We start from the raw sequence: 21,757 nt of genomic DNA, 5'->3' as shown, positions 1-21,757 counted from the left end.
GATACACAAAGAGCATTTCATAGCCATAGCTATGCCTTGTCGGCAGAGTTATGTGACATTAGTGATGTTTGTACTTTCAGCGTTAACTTGGTTTTAAAGCCTTTAAAATATACGCCGTTCAATAGTCGACCTTAATCTGACAGAGAATTTGATGATTTTGTGGATAATTAAAGTCAGTCATATATCCACAAACACAACAAGCTGAAAGTCAGTGATGCTGCTTGGTTTGCAGTCCTGAACATCACGGCACAAGCAGGATTCACTGCACTGTTAATGTTAGCTATGTTATATTGCTGCCTCTGTTCAGTGGTGTCGAGCCAAACGCACTTTAACGTGTGTTTGAACGAGCTGACGGTTCACTCGTTAAGCTGAAAGAAAGATGCTTTAATCACAGCAGTCACACATGTGTCCACTGCACCATCTGGAACTCTTCTTGTTTACACTCGTAATAACACAAACACTAAATCCTGCTTCTCTGGTGCTGTTGTGTAGCAGTGTGTACACCTGAGACTGTCACCTGTCTGTCTGTCCTGCACTCTCTCTCTGTTTCTTTCTCTCTGATTGTGGAATAAAAGTATGAACATGTGTTTATAAGTTACACTTGTGTTTGAATCCTGCAGCTTATCACACATTTGATTTCCATGTGTGACGACTGCAAGTGTCCAGAGTGAGGACAGACTGAGGGAGCCACTGCTGCACATCATCTGTGAGGCTTTGCAGCCCTGATGATCCACCAGGACAAACTCAGCAGTGTGTGAGGAAGAGGAGGAGGAAGAGCCAGCAGCAGCTGACAGATGGAGAGAATAGACAGACTGTTCCCTGTTTGTGAAGGACTGCTAGGAAAGTTTAACATAACTGTCTGTGCTGAATCAGTCTTATTAGGTAATGTTCAAATAATGTGATCATCCCAGTGTTTCCAGTGTAGGAGAAAGTACTCAGGGCCTTCAAGTTACACACTATGAAAGGCAGCAACAAGTTTAATGTTCAGAAACCTAAAGTATGTATCAGCAGCAGGATGGAGCTAAAAATAAATGTTGGTTTCAGTTCTATGAAGCTTTGAGTATTTTGGATCAGCAGCTGCTGTGTTTGTTGCATCATATTGCTGTAACTGTTTATATGCTTTATATATTCTGAGCTAAGTTGATCTATAGTGTTACATGATACACTCTCAGAAATAATATAAATATATATATATAAATAACTGTTAGTATCATGGTTGCTAGGCAACCTGGGCAGCGCGACGGAGGTTAGACGTCCCATTTCACGAACCTACGAGCCTCGCACTTCGGCCTTAGCGGTCTTTGAGTACGCGGCCCTTGAGGACTTTAAAGCTGCAGAACCTGAATCGGGATACAGCCATGATGATCTCCAGCCTCGTGCTCGCCAACATTCTGACCTGAGTTAAGAAGACGATCACTGAAATGGTCTCAGCAGGTCCTTTGATGACAGCAATGAAATGCAGTGGTAAGGCTGCCACGATTAGTCGACTAGTCACGATTACGTCGACTATCAAAATCGTCGACGACTGATTTAATAGTCGACGCGTCGTTTGAAGCTTTGTAAGATCCCAAAAGCAGGAATAAGTAGCAGGATTTAAGAGTGTAATAACGGATTGAAACAGAAGATGGCAGCACTGCATGTACAAGGATGCCAGCTGCCGTTAAACCCCGAAGAAGAAGAAGCTCTGTCCCAGAATTCATAGCGCGGCCCAGCGCAGTTTCCAACAATAGCGGCAGCTAGTTAGTTTTAATATTACTCTTATTATTCTTTCTGGGTCACAAAATAAACGTTTAACATATTTTCAGGCGAGAATGTAGCTGTGTAAACCTCAAATATCGGCTCAGTTTATCAAGACATCACATATTTTCAAAAGCGCTCCGACGTTTTCGGAGAAGTCTGTTACCCACTAGCTCGATAGCTAGCCGGGGGCCATGAGAGCACCGGACTCCCGGCAGATCGTTTTCAAACCCACCGCCCTACTCAGGTTAAACATGATATATAAGTCACTTAGATAAACTTAAAAATGTTATTGTTTGGCTTTTTTCAGTATTTTATTTGTTCCTGAGTAATTCGGCTGAGTTTATTAAACTTCACCAAAACAATCTGCACATTTAATTAAAATTTAATAAACTACCATCTTGTCTTTATTTTTAGTTAGCACATACCTTAAACACTTAAAGCTGTAAGCTAATGATAGTTATATAAGAGCAGATGCTGCTGGTGCAATAAGCTGTACGTTTTACGTCCAATGGATGATGATCTGATTAGTCGACTAATCGCAAAAATAATCGGTGACTAGTCGACTATCAAAATAATCGTTTGTGGCAGCCCTATGCAGTGGTAAGGCGTTTTGGGGATTAAGTTCGTTTTCATGGCAAAGAAGGACGATGCAGTTCATCTGATCACTCCTCATAACATTCTGGAGTGCAGGCAAAATGCTATTATAAAAACTTAAGCAGCAACTTCTCCAGGTTCCAATATTTATGCAATTCTCAAACCTTTTGGCCACGACTGTATAACCTCTTCTGAAGTTTAGTGGATATTATACATGGTTATGCTCAGGATGTGTCGGCCAGTTTCCACTGGAAACGCCTTTTGGTTAAACTGTCAGCGAGGAATTTGCATTTGCACTGTTACATTTTTATATAACTTTAATGCACATAAACAACAGCTGCTTGTTTCAGTGAAAATACATTGATGGCTTTTTAATAAAGTTGTGCAGCTGTAAAGTATTTTGTCTGCTGTCAATTCTATCGTCAGCTACATCGTTATGGCAAATGTTCAAATGTATATGGTGATAAATATCTTTGGTCATATGGTCCTGCTCTGTCTGTCACCTTCTGTGTTGAGCTCATTGTTTCCTCTGTAGTGGCTGAGCTGAGTCCAAGTAGCTGAAAATGTTCCTCTGCTGCTCCGTCAGACTCTCCTCCTCCTGCTGATCAGCTGGGACACAAAACAGATCTTTGTTAGGCTCCACACTGCACTGAAGAGTCAAAGTGTCTCATATGTTCATCTGACAAGTAAAAGAACACATTTTTGTTTCCCGAGGTGGGCAACTTGTTGGAAACAAACACAAAAGCTTTGAGCACTGATACCTGCCATTGCTGGCATTGAAAGATGCAACGCCAGCAATGTGGATTGTCAAGACTCAAACCAATCATCAAGCAAAGACAACAGGGATCATTTGTTTCTGTTTATTTAGCATTCACAGCATTTGTAGTTGCCTTCTGTGCAGGGGAAGTCCACGCACACTGTGTGGTACCGCCATCCGCAGAAGGTGCATTCAACCTCTGTAAGAGAAACGAGATTGTCTGAGACTGAAATGATATTCACTAAAGAAGTGGGGATTTGTAAAACTTCAAGTGTATGATAAGGTGAAAACAAATACAAAACTGCATGTCATGTAGTTGAAGGTTTTTTTTCTTTTGGAAGACCGGAAAACACTGAAAGTTACAAATTAGTCCTTTATTTATCCAGGTAAAAAAAAATCTCATTGAGATTAAAAATCTCATTTCCAAGAGAGACCTGGCGTCATGGCAACACAAGTCACATACCACACAGGTATATAACATTTATAACAAACACAATATCCCAACATGTGTAACAAATGTATTGTGCTTGAAACAAATTCAGAATAGGTGATAAAGCAGCTGCACATGTGTGTCACGAGTAAATCTGGCTGTATAACAAACAGAAACAAGTGATGCTGCTGTCTTTGCTCAATGGTTGGTTTGAGTCTTGACAATCCACATTGCTGCCATCTTTCAATATGTTGAATGCACCAGTGTAAGTGCAGCCACTCAGACTCAATGTGTTCATAGAAACAGGTGCAGATGTGTCACGAGTTCATCCAGCAGTAGCTATGGCACTTGGCCACAGGGGGCAGCAGTGGACTGACCTGCATTCGAGACTGCTCCAGCTGCTCTGTGACAGTCAGTAGATCTGCTACAAATTGCAGATCATATGCAAGTTTTGGAAATGACATTTTATTTGCTTACAGTATTTCACATTACACAATATCTCACTATAATGTAGCGTTCATTGACTTTGAAATTATCTGTCAGTGATACAGTAAACAAGATACAACAACTGCTATGTACACTTTAGTTTTTGACAATATATACAATTTAGTACTTAAATGAACACACACCACTGTTTTGGAAAAAGGCTCATTCTCCATCTCCCTCAGAGTTAAAAATGCAGCGTCTTCTTTCTAGATCCGTACGTTAATAGGGCTCTGGAGCGTGATCTTACGGGATGGGGCGTAGCCACGATTTTTGGTCAAGGCGCCATATTAGCAGGCCAAACAAATGCTTGCTGTGTGGTCGGTTGTAATGTTAGATTGCACTACCGACAAAGGAATAAGCTTGAAAACAGGCTCTCTTTTCATTGTTTCCTCACCTGGAAGCATCATGAGGGAGCTTATGTGTTGGATGTTACCAAAAGAAGGCATCTAGCCTGGATAGCAGCTGCGAGACGAGCTGATATTCAGTTCTCTACCAGCCACAGATATCTGTTGGTGTGCTCCAGTATTTTCATTCAGGTAAGTTCTAAATAAGTTCATATTATTATTTATAGCCTGTTAATTTTATTTTCAATAGCACAAACTTAGAACAAACATGCAGAACTACCTTCTATTTATAGAGTTGCTAATTATTTGGCATTATTGCAACAAACCAGCCTATGAAATGAATGAAACAAATCCTGACTGGGTTCCAACACTACACATGGGGCACTACGAAATCCATGCTTCAAACTACATGCTACATACCACCATGCCAATCAGATTACTTCTTCCATGTGTGGGTAAAAAGGTGACCTTCCTGGATAAGATGGCAAAGGTTTGCTGCCTTTTGGTGAACATGTGCCCCAGTGTGGTAGTAAAACCACAGAAAAAAGGTTTTGTTAAATACTCTTAAGTCTTGTGCTGCTTATGTAGTGATAAGTTTTCAAAAGAGACAGTAAATTACAGAATGCTAGTAGTGGGTGATATTATACAAATGCTGTCATGATTTTATGTGAACATTTTGTCATTTGTAAACTATACATAACATTTTTTCTACATTGTAACTGATGTGATGTTCGACAAAGTGCTTTTAATTAAAAATAGGCAAACATTTCTTTGTTTCTTTATTCAATTTTTGAACAGTGGTATTTAGTAAGTACATATTCAGTAAATGCAAAGTATTTACATGGCCCCCTAAATTAAAACATTATGGGTTATTCAGAACAGAACTATGCTTGGAAAAATATTGTCCCATCAGTTGATCCAACTCCTCCACAGTAGCAGGTGGAACTTTTCTTTTTTGAGGATGGCTTCTTTTACCTGTCACAACGAATGGTCTGTTTATGTTTTGATCAAGAACCTTTTTTTGGGCAGCTGAAGAGGAGAAGTCTATCTTATGGCCAACCTCTGGCTGTATCTTGGTCATATTACCCAGCAAAACCCAGTATGCAGGTTCATCTGTAACAGTCCTTGTGCCACAGATCCTCACTGTTGCTTCTACATTAAACAGAAGAGCAGTGACATGGCTGCAAGTCTTCACGACTCTAGCCATACAGCTGCAGTGGGCGGCTTCAACCTTCCCTGTGATGCTCACAATGACCTGTGGCTGCAATGCTGCAATTCAGTCTTTAAGAGTGCAGGACCTAAAACACACACAGACAAAGTTCATTTAAAGACAAGAACTTTAATAAGCCAAGGCCGACACAAATGTGTTTTATTTACTTTCAAATCCATTTATCATAAATGTAACAAATAAAGTGTTTTTATGTATCCATCTATAGAACGCTGCATGTTATATTCTAAATCTGCATGTTTCTTTTTAGAAACCTATCAGCAAAAAATGAACCTAAAGTATGTAATGCAAGGATGTAATCACTTTCAAGAGGGAGAAAACATAAAGTTCAACTTTAAGTGACAATTATGGACACCTAATATGACAAGGAGATTCTGCAGGTCATTAATCAATGTATAAAACTAAAACAGAATGTATTTTTAGTGACACAGGACACAAACAAGGAAGCAAGATGTGTAATTAGGATTATTTATAATAAATATGAATTAATTAGGGCAATTTCTTTAACCATAAAGAATAACTAAATCCTTCAGGACAATGTCACATCAATGCACTGAACTCACTATGTTATCCCTCTAACAGAGCCTCTACATGTTCTCACTGTAATTTCCCCCTCATGAATGAATTTTTGCTAGCACTAATTTGAATGCTGGGGGGAATCAAACGCATTTTACTCGCAGTACTCAAGCTGACTTACCTTTGCTTGAATGACGGCGTACTCACAACGTGGAGGCTTAAAAATAGCCAAATCTTGTACCCAGTCCTTGGTGAATTGGATGTGCGCCTCCAGAGATTTATAATTGCGAAATTGGTGCGCCGTGTATGCTCTGACTCCACAGACAAGGTATGAGAGTAGATCATGCTAAGTCAATAGCGGTTTGGTCTTCAGGGTTTCTACTCCACGGCTATATTTCATACGGGTCCACATTTCAACAATCAAGTACCGTCTCTTTGCATCTGGACAGAATCTGTCTCTATACCGTCATTTTCTTTTGAGCTACGTTTCAGAATGGTTCGTAGCAATCTTGTTTTGATTCGTGACCTGCCAAGATGGTGCTGCGCTCCCACAATGCATTGCGACATTACGTCAACTCCAAAGCCCTTTGCGTGCAGGAGTGTATGCGCATGCGCATTGCCACGGTGGTTTAAAAAATAAAGATATAATGAAAAGTAATTAATAAAAATAAAATATTTAAACATTCCCACAAATGTGCAATGAACGTGCAAAAACTCTCTTTAGTAGTTGTTGCTGTTTCTTTCTTTCTTTCTTCTTTTTTTTTTTTTTTGAAAAATAACGACGTCTCTGAGGCGCGAAATCTGACAGCGAGAGGAACGGCCGGATACAGGAGACGGGAAGAAACAAGCCGATTATGTTCGCGTTAATTAAGTGGTTGGAAGATGTAAAATTCTCAATTCTGCCAACTGAACATATACGAGATTTTAATGAGGATGAATAATTAGCCGGCATGGAGGAAACGGACCTTTATTTCGTGGAGTGGCGACAAGAAGCCAAGGCGGGTGGCCAGTCTAAGAAGCCTCCATCATCAAGCTAGCAGGTGCCTTTTCCCATATAATATTACTTTATTCTCGTGTATTTGGAACGGAAGCGTAGAGCTGCCACCCAGGCAAAAGAGAAATATAAGTATATCACGTTATAACGTGAAAAGTTTATCGTTCTAACAATATACTATCATGTTTGAACAACATGTTTGAACAACATTGTACGAAAAATGTACATAATTATCACGTCCGTACAATATTGTGCGAACGTGACAATTATGTATATTATAATAACGTGATATTATATTATACCAGTGGTTCTTAACCTGGGTTCGATCGAACCCTAGGGGTTCGGTGAGTTGGTCTCAGGGGTTCGGCAGAGCCTCCGCTGTGACGTGCACGGCTCATTTTGTGCACCAGTAAAAAACATATCTACGTCTAATTTGAAAAAAAAAACACACTTTATTTTTCACTAAAGAGGGGTTCAATGAATGCGCATATGAAACTGGTGGGGTTCGGTACCTCCAACAAGGTTAAGAACCACTGTATTATACAAACATGAAAAGCATAATGTTAGAACAATAAACATTTCACGTCATAACGTGATATAGCTCTATTTTTCTTTTGCCTGGGTGGCAGCTCCATGCTTCCATAATTTGGTAATCAAAATATGTAACTTAATTAATTATATTGTGACGTACTTTTGCCTTTTCTTATTATTCTGCCTTCTCAATAACTATCAAAGCCTATTCACATTTAATTTGGCTTTCACAGAAATCCTACCTCTCCTTCTGGCTACAGAGTACTTACCAAGGTTAGAAAGAAAGAACAGTTATGCTTTATTAATGTTCGCTAATTACAATGTTCCACATTTCCTTGCTTTTTAAGTCATTTTTAGGCTTTTTAGAGTTTTTGTTTTTTTGTTTTTTTAGCAGTAATGTTTCTGCCTATTTATTTCAGCCCATGAAATCGAATGCAGATCTTCCTAATGTGAGATTTACATAAATGTAAGTAATTTTGTTTGTCATTGTCATTAATGTTGTTGCTGTTGTTGTTTTTGTGCAGTTTGCAATCATATAAACCTAGCAAGCATCAGTCAGCACAGTGACTAACCTAAACAGATTCTTGCTTTATTCACATATATTATATGTAATTATATATACCTGCACATTGTACCTAGGGTTGCAGCCACTTGGCCCCACCCCATTGTTGTGACAGCCCTGATTGTACTTATACACTGCATCTGAACAGGGAACAGTCTGCCACATTAATGTATTTTTAAGTGACTTGTTTGTAATACATGAATTTGTTTCTTACAGATGTCAAAGTCTCAACCTCATGCTGCCCTCCCCCATCCTCCTAAAGTAAGTATTTGTTGTTGTGGTTTTTTATGCGGTGTCTGTGTCACATGCTAATCATAATTATTGAAATAACTGTTTTCTAACAGGTTTTCCAAAACACTAGTTATGTTTGTTGTCATTCAGACCAGTACTACTGCTTAGACATTGTTTAGTGGTCATGCATGTTTGACAAGCTCGTTATGATACCAAAACAGTAGGCCTATCACAATAATCGATATATCGACTTAACACACAGTACATGTACATGACCTCAATAATTGTTGATGATGTAATTTATCTGCCATTATATTTACAAAAATAAAATATAATGATAACAAAACAATAACATTAAATAACATTGTTTTCTATTTGTTAGAAAATTTACTATTTATTCAAGTTTTTAAGGTATCTAATATTTTGATTCCTAATTTCAATGATCTAAATACTTTAAGAATTAGATGTTGGTTTGTCAATTGAAAGTGTGTAGATCTTGCATTATTATGGTGTTATATTATGATTATACATTCAAAGACATAAAATGGTCTTAAAATGACAATGACATAACTTGTCGCAATTGTTTATGGGGCAATATACCGACCAACAAAAAGTCGTTATCGTAACAGGCCTTCAAAACAGACGGTTTTATGATTGATAAATTAAAAAAATAAATACATTTAATTTCTCTGAGATTCTCTAATATTCAGTTACAGTTCACAACACAGCTACCCGTACATGCAGTATTATACTGTAAATATAAATCTCTGCATTTAGCATCCCACTAGAAGCGTCACAGTTACTGCCTCTTTTTTTTTTTTTTTTACAAATACCTGTACTATCACTAACACATTTACTGTTTTACTTTTAGCCTGTGGATACAAATGCAGATTTCCTTAATGTAAGTTGTGCATTTTAATTACATCATGTTATTTTTATTATTATTTATTTATTTATTTTATTTTACATTCAAATATTTCAAGCTTCTTGGTTAAAGAAGCTTGATTGCTAGTAGGTAAAGAATAGTTCACCTATAATTCATATTCCCAATTAATTTCTCACCTCTGATTGAATGCCTTTGTTTGTTTTCCTATAACAAAACATTTTTGCTGGATATATATGGTGAATTTATATGCATAGATACAGTCGTAGTGCTTGACACATGCAAACAGCAGTAGATGTACTAAAAAGGAAATAATTACAATCATGATGTTGATTGCTGATGTCAGTATATATATTTTAGAGGAATGTTTTGTTTTTCACCCAAAATGAACTATATTGCTTCAGAAGAGATTTATTACCCTCTTATATATTGTTCTGTTTTTTGTTTGTTTTTGTTATTTTCAGGTTCAATGGTGCGTGTTCTTCTAATGGCCGCCTTCCCACTGGAGGTTTTGATCCACAGCAATTTAAAAGGTAATCAGCTTTGAAAGTCAGTTCAAATGGTTAGCTAATAGTACTTTAAAAAGCCTACAACTCTGTCACCAGTTTCTTTACCAAAAATTACCCATAAAAGTATCGCTCAATAGCATATAATTGTAGTTCAAATGTTTAGTTGTACAAATATCTAATTTTTGGAAATCTAAAACTAGTCAAACACTCAAATGTTCATGCTTTTTATAGGAGGACAGAGCAAAACGGACATCGGCGCAGAGTGAAGAACTGCCCTTGATAAGGACACTATGACAGCCATATATAGTAAGTGAAGACTTTCTGTGTATCTAAAATTGCATACAGCACAAGTAACTTACTTTGCAACCATTAAAATAGGTTGTAAAGTAAGTTACCAATACAAATAGGTGATGATGCATTGTAGTGGTTGGTCTCAGACAAAGAAGGTCAACAGATTTATGAATGCTGGAAGGTAAGGAGAGACGACCAAAAGGGGTGTTAGCATTACTGTAATGTGAACTGGATAGACTTCCCATCTAGGAAAAAAAAGAGGTAAATTATGCGTAAAATATATCTGTATTAATATCTGTATCTATATAAACAGAAATATCTGTTTGCTAAATGAAGCCAGCTAACATAAATCACATTTTTATTTTAACTCTGATAAAAGTAATAGAACTGTGACTTTTGTTTGTTACAGTGGGGGTAAGGAAGGGGTTTCCCAGCGTGTCCAGAAGGGCTTTGAGGATTGCAGTGAAAGCTGGGGGAACTGAGACTGTGTGTATATATATATATATATATATATATATATACACACATATATGTATATGTGTGTGTGTATATATATATATATATATATATATATACACACATATATGTATATGTGTGTGTGTATATATATATATATATATATATACACACATATATGTATATGTGTGTGTGTATATATATATATATATATATATATATATATATACACACATATATGTATATGTGTGTGTGTTTCTTTTAGAATGTTTAAGTATGTAATGAGAATAAACTTATAAAATGAATATTCCTTGCTTGATTGATATGCTATATGTATGTTTTAAACATCAAATAAAGATTTCTTTCAGATGTTACATGTGAATGTGTTTTCTTAGAAATATATGAAGGGTTAAATTTATATTTTTTTGAATGATTTTAAATACATTTAAATTGTATTTTGAAATATATTTTATTAATATATTTCAAAATATACAAAAAATGGCCAAAAAATATATGTGCTAAAATACATTTTAAATATATAAATATATTTTAAAATGTATTTTAAAATATATTTTTTTACCGTATGGGCAAAGCTACACCAGAGGGTTGTGCTGTGTAACAGGTTGGTGCAGGTGGTGTTATCTACATTTGAACATTAGGCAACAGTCTCATGAAGACACTTTCTATTGTTCACTAAAGACCAACAATAACAGAGACAAAGGGAGAGCAGCAGAACTAGTGCTAACAATTAGCACTGCTAGCCTGCCCACCAACACCAGCTAATGTTCTAAAAACGATGATCAATGATTTTGCTGTAACGGCTCCAGCTGTCTGTGTCAGGGACACGTTGGAGATGAAGTGAGTGATCCAGTGACAAAGGTTTGGAAAGCTGCAGTCAGCTGAGACTAAAGGAGTCACCTGACCGAGAGACCAAATGTTTCACTGAGAACGTCCAGATGAACAGAATCAACCTTTGGGATAATCTGTTCCACACATCCATGTTTCACTTACTGCATTATATTTCCTCATTGCTGTGCACACAGGCCTGTGGCTTATAACCAACTCCAAGTTCAGACTCAGAGGCTGCTGAAGCTGTTTTCTGGAACAGAGACGTGTTGGATATAAAAGCAACTCTTCTTTATGTGTCAGCACTGAGGAAAGGAGCAGCTTCGTTTCTAAGTGTATGAAGGACTGTAGCAGTGTGTGTGTGAGCTTTATTTCACAGACAGAACCATGTCAAAAACACAACTTCAGGTAAAAACAATACAAAATCAAAGAGTCTGATCAGAAGGATTAAACAGAGGAGTGTGGGACTGTTTTTAACAGACAGCAGGTTAAGCCAGGCTGGAGGAGTAAACTGAGCCTCGGTGTGAGCAGCAGTGTGTTTGACAGGAAGCTGAGATAAACAGTCTGGAGCCCATTTAGTGCTTCATATGAAAGTGTGAGGATTTGAAAGCAAATCTAAAATCAAGCAGGAGTCAGTGTGAGAATGATTTGTGCTTTTCCTCAGTCAGATGCTGGGAGTTTCAGTTCATCCATGTTCAGCGTGCTGTGCTTTGTGTAACAGGAGAATATGACAGTATAAATCAAGTCTTCATGTCACTGAAAGCCTCCACAGTCTGCTATGGAGGTGCATCAGTTTGGATTTACAAGAAGAACATTTCTTAAACCTGCCACAAGATGGCGCTCCAACAGAAGGGATGTCCACAGTGTAACACAGACACACACATACTGTGTGAATGTGTGAGTGAATGGGCTTTCAACACAAGGCTTCTGCTGCTACCTTTAATGACATAATTAGCTAACAAGAACAAACTGTTAATTACCACCAAAGAACGGCTCCAGATTTTAGCTGCTGACCATTTTGTGAAACGTTGATTACATCAGCTTATTGTTGATTTTTCAACCTTAATATCAGCTGCTTTAAAGGAGCCTCGTTCTCTGGCAGTAACACTTTTCTTCACTAGATGCAGTGCAGGCACAGTCTGTGTTTCTAAACTACACACTAATGTTCATTGTTGTGCAGCTAAATCCTCCCTCTGGATGGGAAGAATCCCTGTCAGGCTTCAAACACCTGGCTTGGTGTTCTGGAGCTAATGTGTCACCTGTGAGGACTCTGAGATGAACACACAGCAGACACTTCAGTTCTCCGTCTGTGTGTCCTCAGTTTCCCAGCATGCCTTGGCTGTGGTGGTGGAGGTGAATGAGGGGGAACATGCTGCTCTGTCAGCACTCAGGTTTCATACCTGGTGATCTCAGAGGACAAAGCGGCGTTACAGCAGCGCACGTTGATGAGACCTGATGCTCTGAACAGTTCAGACTTCAGCCTCACTCTGAGAAAACAAACGACTGACTGTCAGCAGCAACTACACCTGCTCCATCAGTGACGGAGAGAAGAACTGAGACTGAGAGACATACAGCTGCAGGTCAAAGGTCAGAAAGGCCCGCTCTTTGTACGGGTCAGGAGTTAGTACTGCAGAGGTCAGAGGTCAGCTTGCTGACAAACCATTTGAAACAGTTTGGAGCTAAAAGCACAACAGCAGAGGAAAGAAGAGACACTGCAGAGATGATGCAAAATATTGTGTTTTGTTCTCAGCTGTCAAAAAGTGTAACACACGTGTTCCAGCACAGCCTTTGTGTACTTTCACTTCTCCATACTGTCCATTGGAAATCCTGTTTGTTACTTTTTGATTTCAGTCCATGTGTCCAAAGCAAACTTCTGTCCCACACTTTCTCTGCTGACTCTTCACCGATGCTCAGATGATCTCAGATGATTTCACCAGAACTCATCAAAATTCGGGCTCCACAGAAACCCAGACGTCACTAAACAAGCGTAACAAGCAAAGTGAAAACTGGTCGTTCAGCTTTATTGACCAAAGATAAGCTCACATGTCACCTCATGACACAGACACTTATTTCCACAGCATGCACGAGGACTGACAATAAGTGTCTATAAAGCCACTTCTATCTGCCACACCTGTGCTTCTGTCATGGTTGCTCTCCTCTCACTCTGTCATTTATCCACAGTCTGCCTCCCTCTGCTCCGTCAGCTGACGTCCTCTCTACACCACCTGCTGTGTTTTATCCTGCAAAAACACATTTAAGAAGCGTTGCACCGAGTAACGGGAGGAACTGCTATAAAATCCATTTAAAGGAGGTGGTGCTGAGTGCTGTGACTGGGGTCCCACCACTGACATCACGGGTGGAGGACATGTTGGAAAACTGCTACAAAGTGCTGTGCAGCCAGCAGAGCTTACAGTCTGTCCTGTGTGTCATACAGGCTCTCACACTTAGTGTTTCTGTGACACATTGAAGAGAAGTTTGTGTTGTTCACAGTTGTGCTTGTACTGAGTGACAGCTGACATGACCTAACAGGAATAATGTGTCTGTGCTGAATGAGAAGTAACACACAATGAAGTCTTGATGCATCTCAATCATCCAGGAAAGTGAGTCTGTTGCTTCTGTTCATCTGGACGCAGCGTTTTGTGGGAGAAACGTGTCGTCATCATCAGGTGACGTCTTCAGTCTCAGCTGCAGGTTTCAGTCTTACAAACAGGACATTTGCATAAAGACTGAAAGCAGCTGCAGGAACGATGGGCTGGGAGCTCCGTTCCTTCATCTTAATTATGCAGATTCTCAGGACCATTGATCAACAACCACTGATCCATGTCCATGAGTCCCATTCACAGAGATGTGGGAATGGCTGCAGTCACAGCATGTAAGATGGAAATAAATGAGAAGTATTTAGCTGAAGTGGATTTGATTTATGTTACTTCTTTTTTAACTTGTAGTTCTACATTGGAAGATTATTGTGATATTGAAATATAAAAATACATTTATATTCTATTATTTTCTCAAAATAAGCGTCACACTCGTGGAAGCCGGTGTAGCCGCCGAAACGCCTGCATTTATGGAGACTTTCAGCCCCAGGTAGGCCAGTTATGGATCTTGGATCCACATTATGTCAGCAGCTGTTCTCCACCGTGAACTGTGTTCAAACAAACACGCTCACGCCTCACAGACGACAGCTTACAGTCCTGTAGAGATAAAGTGACTTCGTACAGCCCCGACCTGCAGACGCTGTGCGCAGAGGTTCAGGAGCAGAAGTCCCGTTGTAAACATATCACGGCAGACCCGACGATGTTTGCATGAACGCGCTTTTTTTAAAAGTCAGGTCAAGGCTCCAAAAGCCCAAAGGCGATATAACAGTTTGTGTTTGCTACATGGATCATTGTAGTTCAGCTTTCCTTTGTTATATTTCTTTAAGAGCTCAAAATGTGTTCATTACATAAATCAAATGTAATTTTCTCTGTAGCACTTCATGGATTTCATAAGCAACACACTGTAGTTGTTCACACAAAGCATAAAGGTAAAAACAATATACACAGTGTTGTCTTCATTTTAGATGTCACAAAGTATTTGCGGCTCCCAGTGTTTTCCCGAACCCTGACCCTTTGCGTGGAAACCGGGTCCAAAAGGCTCTTTGGGTGTTAAAGGTTGCTGACCCCTGCACTAGGCCCAACTGACACATATATTTGATTCCAAATACAAAAAATAATGTGTAACCTGCTGGAAGAATGTAGGAGGTTGAGACAGGATCTCAACACTTGGTGTCTGCAACAAAAGACAACAATATGTGGGGTGATCGTGGCTCAAGAGTTGGCAGCTCGTCTTGTAATCGGAAGGTTGCCGGTTCGAGCCCCGGCTTGGACAGTCTCGGTCGTTGTGTCCTTGGGCAAAAAAGCACTTTGGGGTCCTTAGGGACGAGTAAAGCGCTCTACAAATACAGGCCATGTAATGGCAGAAACATTCTCTAGTGTAAATCCTGACTAGTTCATTAACTACAGATCAGTTTCAGTGAACATTATTCACAGAGGGATCTGAGTTCCTTATACCAGACTCTACAGAAACTGTAACACTGTACAGCTCTGCGACTCAACAATATGACAACAATGTAACACACACTAGAATCATCAAATAAAGCCCCACTAACCACTAGAACTAGAACTAACTAACTAGCACTGGACACTTGCATATTAGAGATTTCTACCACCATAGGAGGCGAGATATCATCCTTGAACCAGAGCATCCAGCCCTCAATTTCGGACATAAAAAGCGACGTGGCCAGGCATGATAACACTTTGACTGAACTGCAGGACTGTGCCTCGAACCACTCTGACACCATCGCCACTCTCCAGGCCACTGTGGAGCGTTTGTCTGCGGAGGTAAAGAAGTTAGATGAGAGATGTGGAGCTCTTGAGGCACTCCAGGAGGAATAATTTAAGAACTGCAGGAATACCAGAAGGCACAGAGGGACCCAAGATGACTGAGTTGGTTCACACCTGTTGGCGGAGGCGCTATCTCTCGAGGAGAAGCCACTCATCGATCGAGCACATGGAGTGAATCGCCAGCGTCCCAAACAAAGTCATCTTCCTCGGCCCATCATCTTGAGATTGCACTACTACCACATTGGTGAGGAAATTCTGCTGAAAGCTGCAGAGAACAAGAACCTGATGTATAAGGGTTTTTAAAATAAACATCCTCCCAGATTTCCCTCCCTCTGTTGGAAACGCAGAGCCGCATTTGCAAATATGAGAGGAAGACTACGTGGGATGACCGGCGTCAGGTACAGACTGCTATACCCTGCAAAGCTGTTAGTGACCCATGGTGATGTGAGGAAAAGCTTTACCCATCCCAAAGAGACCGTAGACTACGCGGAGAAGCACCTCTCCCACCCACCTTCAAATGTATTAAAAGCAAGGATATATCTATATGTCTAACGCTGACACAGCACTGTGTTTCTTCTTTTCCCTTTATATTCCATGTAAAGGTGAATATGGAGCGTTTATGGAGCTCGTTTATTGACCAGCTGTCAGTTAGAAGGTAAGAGTTACTAGGTTAACAGAGGTTAGCAGTAACAGTACGGGGAAGTATATTGTGTTGTTCTTTTGTTGTTTTTTATTTTATCCTACTTTACTTTGTTATTTTGATTTTACCTGTTGTGAGTGCTTCCCGTAATTCTCCTTTTTCTTGCGCCGCTGCGGCCAGAGTTCACAACATTACATATTTTTGTATCTATAAACAGGAAGCTGACACTCTCCAGACTTTATCAAAGGTGTGAGCGTCACAGCAGAGGCCTTTGTGTCAACGTAGCTGAAGACAAAACACAGAAACACATGAAGGAGATTTTCCTGGCCTGGATTTTATACAAATATTCTGCAGTACATCAAAAATGAAAGAAAACCATTAGTCAACATATGAACATCACCTCTGAAGTTACAGAGCTTTGATTGGAGACACAGCTGAGCGTTTTGCATTTTGCATAATTAATTACATAATTAATTATGTAACCATAATTAAATGGTTACATCATCTTTAAAGTCCCCAGAGATCAGGAAAAGGGCCTGAGGGTGCTGTGTTTGGAGTCTGCTGGTTACAGTGTGCAGGACCTCACAGGCTGCTGCAGCGTTAGCAGAGGGCGGGACATACACAGCTATCATAATCACGTGTGTAAACTCTCGTGGTAGATAGTACGGTCTCATGCTAACCGCTAGCAGCTCAATGTCCTTACAGCATAGCGTCTCTTTGATAGAGAAATGCCCAGAGTTACACCATCTATCGTTCACAAACACAGCCAGACCCCCTCCTCCCTTCTTACCACTCTCCGCTGTTCTGTCCTAAGAGGCTCAGCAGCTAAAGCAGCACACCTGGGTCTCCCAGCCTATTAAAAGCAGCCCTTTGCTTCACCTGCTTCACTAAACATTATTATTTTAAGCAGAGTGGTGTGATTTATGTAGGCATTGCTGTGTGACAGGATGACTTTTCTTGCACACCCACCAAATGAGGGCGCACATGCTTCCACGCCCACTGGTGACTGCACACATCCTTTCAAGGAAGCATTTCATTCATCCCTAACAAATGGAAGAAAACACTGTGCAGCGTGTTCAGGTTTGAACGTGGCCCTGGCCTCTCTCTGCATCCACCTGGCACATGCAACACACATCCACTCCCTGCTGAACTGCTTGTATTTGATGTGTTGAAGTTTTGGTAAAGTTTGAATAAATTCCACTTTATTTATAGGAACATTTCATCTGTGGACTCCTGCTTCCCCTCTCCTTGAGCCAGTTTGTGACGGGAACATGACATAAGAAAAGTAATTTATCCCTTTTTGATTCTGTGTATCTGGCGCTCATCCAGTGAGTTCACACTTGGCAGAAACAGACTGAATTTGTCTGGAGAACTTTGGCTTCAGCCAAGTTAGATAAACACACTGTGTCTCTGTCAAAACAGCAGTGTAGTTGTGGCACCCCTGTGAGGGAATGACCACATGAATATTATTTTGTGTAAAACACTCATGTAACGGGACATTTTTCATTGCTATATGTATTTATTTTCAGTTTCTTTAAGAGGATAGAAAATCCATGTAACAGGGATTCATTTTATGTTAGAAAGCAGTGAGGGCGGAACTTTGGTGCTTGCTCCGGGGTTTCGGGGAGCAGTAAGTGGAGCCCACCTTCCGCTGCTTCCTCAGACACGTTCTGGAGGAAAGCAGAGACGCATCGTGTCTTCCTTACTCTGCTCTTCACCTGCTTTTACAGGTCGGTACACGGTGCTCGCACCGAAAATGTTGTTTATTGTCACCATGGTTACCCACGTTAATGTGAATGGGAGAGTTAAGGCGGTCCGCCAAAGTTATTTATATGTAAACACGGGAGAAAACCAGAGGAGTGTCCCGCGCGACCGCACCGCGAGCCCGCTCGTTAGGTGGAGCGCTCGTGAAGCAGAGTCAGTGCGCTCCTATGCTCTGTGCAAACGTGTTGTAATGCTCCAATCAAATCAGTTCTGTGAGATGTGAATGTTAATAGTTCTGTTAAAGTGACTGAGTAGATTAGCTAGTGTAACACAAGCACTCTGAGCAACTCTGTGTAGCTAACAGAGGCATTCATGGGTTGATTCAACAAGCTGTGTTTCATGATGCACTAAATAGTGATTTTGCCAGTAAATTACTGGAGGGAACAAATGTAATGTATTTACCAATGCTGTTATTGAATAGAACTGTTTAGCCAGTAAGACACTGCAGAAGACAATGTGATGTGTTTATTGATATGATAAAAGGATGTAGCTGTTATGGAAAGAAGTGTGAACTTGAGAAACTGAACCAGTTAAAAAGAGTATATTTCACTGATGTTGTGAAATAAGTAAATGTCATTGATGTGAATGAGGAAGCAGCTGAACAGTATATTGAAAGCTCATGTTTAGTGTTTTATAGCATTTATTTGTGTGAAATAAATCAGACTCAGACACGTTCTGGAGGAAAGCAGAGACGCATCGTGTCTTCCTTACTCTGCTCTTCACCTGCTTTTACAGGTAACATATTTGTCATCGAGGTCTTCATCCTTGGGACCCGTAACATAGTAACTTCTTCATTGTTATACTTCTATAGTTTTCCCATTTTGTGAGCTGTGGATGTGGAAAGTGTCTCAGTGACACATCCACATGAAAACGGCGTTACCTTCGTTCATTTGCACGTCAAATGAACGAGCTGTTTGGACTTTAACGTCACAGCTGATGCTTCGATACTCGAACTCAAGAGTTCAGCTTCCACTCAGAGGTACAAGTACACACAGCAAAGATAAACGTGTACACAAGGTGGAACCCACAAGTGCACAGCTCCAACCAGAGATGGGCAGTAATCCGATTACTTTTTCCAAGAAACGAGTAAAGTGAGGGATTACTATTGCAAAAAAGGTAATTAGATTACTGTTACTTTCCCGTAAGCACGCTGCGTTACTGCGTTACTAAAACCGCAGCTGTGTGCAGATGAACAATGGATAATCTATCGAGTGTGGAGAGAGTGTGAGCGTGCAGCGTTTAAAGCGTGGAAGCACTGACCTTACTTTGAGTTTGACTCTGTAAAAAGTGACAAAAACATTAGCATCCGCTGTTCACTGCGTGGGAAGACAACATGCTCACTCACTATGTGTTAATGGGCATGCTTATTTATAACTTTGATAAAATGTCATAAAAATAATTCCATGCCAGCTCACCATTGGTGATCAGGTAGTTTCTGTTCCAGTTCCAGTCCCATAAATCATGAAGCTTGCTGCCAGAAAAGCTTCAAATCTCCTTTGAAAGCTGTTTGTGGTCTTGATTGTGGGAGCTTCAGTTGTCTGACTCCAGCTGCCACACAGTGCTCACTGATATCATTTGGAAAAAACCCCAGTGTGACAATATTTATCAGTGAAGCAGAAATCAGGAAGTGACGACTTTTCTTTGAACATTTGCTAAGGCTAAGCTGTGCTTTCTACCACAGTTGGGAATTTCCTGGTTTACAACAAATTATTGTGTCAACACCGCATAAGATTTCAAACTACAGGAAAATCACTGGAGTTATAAGAGGCAGACAACCACACACACACCACATGCATGCTGTTGCTATTTATTGTGGATTAACCTGTCAAGGGCAAGAACAAAAGAATTCTGCCTCAAATACAGGAAATCATAGCTTTCCTGTATTTCCTCCATTGTTGGCATGCTGGTTAGTGCTGTTGCTCCACAGTAAGAAGGTCCTGGGCTAAATTATCCATGAATGTAAACGGCTGTGTGTTTCTATCTGATAGACTGGTGAGCTGTCCAGGGTGTACCCTGCCTGGTAACCTATCACTTCAGGGTTATTTCCCAGCCCTGCTGCAACCAGGATAGAGATAGGAGGATGGTAGTTGTTGTAGACCCATTCAATTTCAATTGAAGGATTAAAATGTTCCAGGAGCTCAACTTACTCCATCTGAACATGTTTCAATCGTGTTTTATGAACACAACATGCAGGTTTACTGAATATGAAAAGGTTGTGTTGATTTAACTCAGTTGTTTAAGTTTCTGCCAAAGCAAAACCTTTGTGTGCAACCAGTGTCCACTATTGAATCAAGTAAATCCAACATGTTTTTGTCAGTGCAAAAGGAGTTACGGTGCCTGTATTCCTGCACAATATTGTCCCGGGAGGGAGGAAAACTTTCTGGTGAAGTTTTGGTTATTTTTGGGTTTTGCTTGACACTACGTTGATTTTATCAGTGAGGTTTGGATTGTTTTCTTTCTCTAAGAGAGAGAAAGATGGTTTTATGCTTGGACATGTTTGCAATGGGCCCCAGTATTTGTTACTTTATTAGTATTTTATTGGTTGCGTTTGTTTGTGCTTTTGTTACAGTGCACTGAGATAAGAACATCTGAGAGGTGTGATCCACCGCTGGTGATATTTTGATATTTTGTGAGTTCCCGATTTAACAAATCAGCTCTTTAATCCAGACCTGAGAGGTTGAACTTTAAAGCGCTATAAAATATTCTTACTGGAAACAGTGGCAAAGTGTTTTTCTCCATGATTATAATGGGCTTGGGAGAAATTCACTTATATGGGACATTGATCACATGAGAAGTCCTGAGCCTAAAAGGATTGCAGCGAGTCAATCCAGTCCAAAAACAAGGAGCTGTTTTCCTTTAAAATGATGACGTCATCCTGCTGGTGATGGAGGCTCGAATAGGCTGCGCGTGAGACTCCATTATCAGCAATATCTGGTATGAATGTGTGTGGATGTATGCATGTGACTGGACTGTGATGGACTGACGACTAAAAGTTTAACTGACTTGATACTGAGACAAAAACGGTGCCGACTTTAGGATTAGAGAATGTCCACAACAATTCACCCAGCCTGTAGAAGAAGGGTGGAGGTTTTGTCTTGCTTTGTTTGTGCAGGAGCAGAAGGATGACAGAGACTAAAGGGGGAGGCTGTAGCTTCACATGAGTGTGAGCTGCAGACTGAACCCTTTGGTTGCTAATGTTGAGTCACTGATGTTTGCATTAAGAAAATTGTGTTTTAGTAGCTGTGTTTTAATTAAGGTATCACATTATATTGTTGGGAATGTTAAATGCTAAAGTGAAGAAAAGCTTTGATTTCACTCATGACTGAACATGTTATTATTAACCATAGCAGGCCACTGTAAAGAGTCAATTAACTGTTACAGAGGAAAAAAAGGCCAAAAACTCTGTGAATACCTATGAATAACAGGCAATGATAGACTTGTCACATTCAAAATAGAGATATGTAATAACAAACACGGGTCCGTGTCATTTAGGTTCTCCATTGAAATAGTCAATCATTTAGAAAAGTAGAATATATATATATATATATATATATATATATATATATATGTCTC

The 21,757-nt window shown here is 39.9% G+C and overlaps 1 protein-coding gene and 1 long non-coding RNA gene across 3 annotated transcripts in view; both read left to right on the top strand.

Moving 5' to 3' along the window:
• LOC147336918 (protein NLRC3-like) overlaps positions 1-21,757 on the top strand; it is a 1,139,417-nt gene that overhangs the window by 157,394 nt on the left and 960,266 nt on the right. The window lies entirely within an intron of this gene.
• On the top strand, positions 6,221-8,443 carry LOC147336943 (uncharacterized). Of its 2 annotated transcripts, XR_015128561.1 has the most exons (4): positions 6,221-7,135; positions 7,854-7,893; positions 8,040-8,086; positions 8,399-8,443. It is a non-coding gene; the product is annotated as an uncharacterized LOC147336943 (long non-coding RNA). The 2 variants fall into 2 exon arrangements; XR_015128560.1 differs by lacking the exon at positions 8,399-8,443 and having other exon boundaries at positions 8,040-8,379.

The sequence above is a fragment of the Aulonocara sp. 'chitande type north' Nkhata Bay genome, linkage group LG3 (genome assembly GCF_057382095.1).
Source record: "Aulonocara sp. 'chitande type north' Nkhata Bay isolate Kocher_YH1m ecotype deep benthic linkage group LG3, A_spYH_male_GT1.1, whole genome shotgun sequence".
Classification (NCBI taxonomy): domain Eukaryota; kingdom Metazoa; phylum Chordata; class Actinopteri; order Cichliformes; family Cichlidae; genus Aulonocara; species Aulonocara sp. 'chitande type north' Nkhata Bay.
This window is presented reverse-complemented; position numbering and strand designations above follow the sequence as displayed.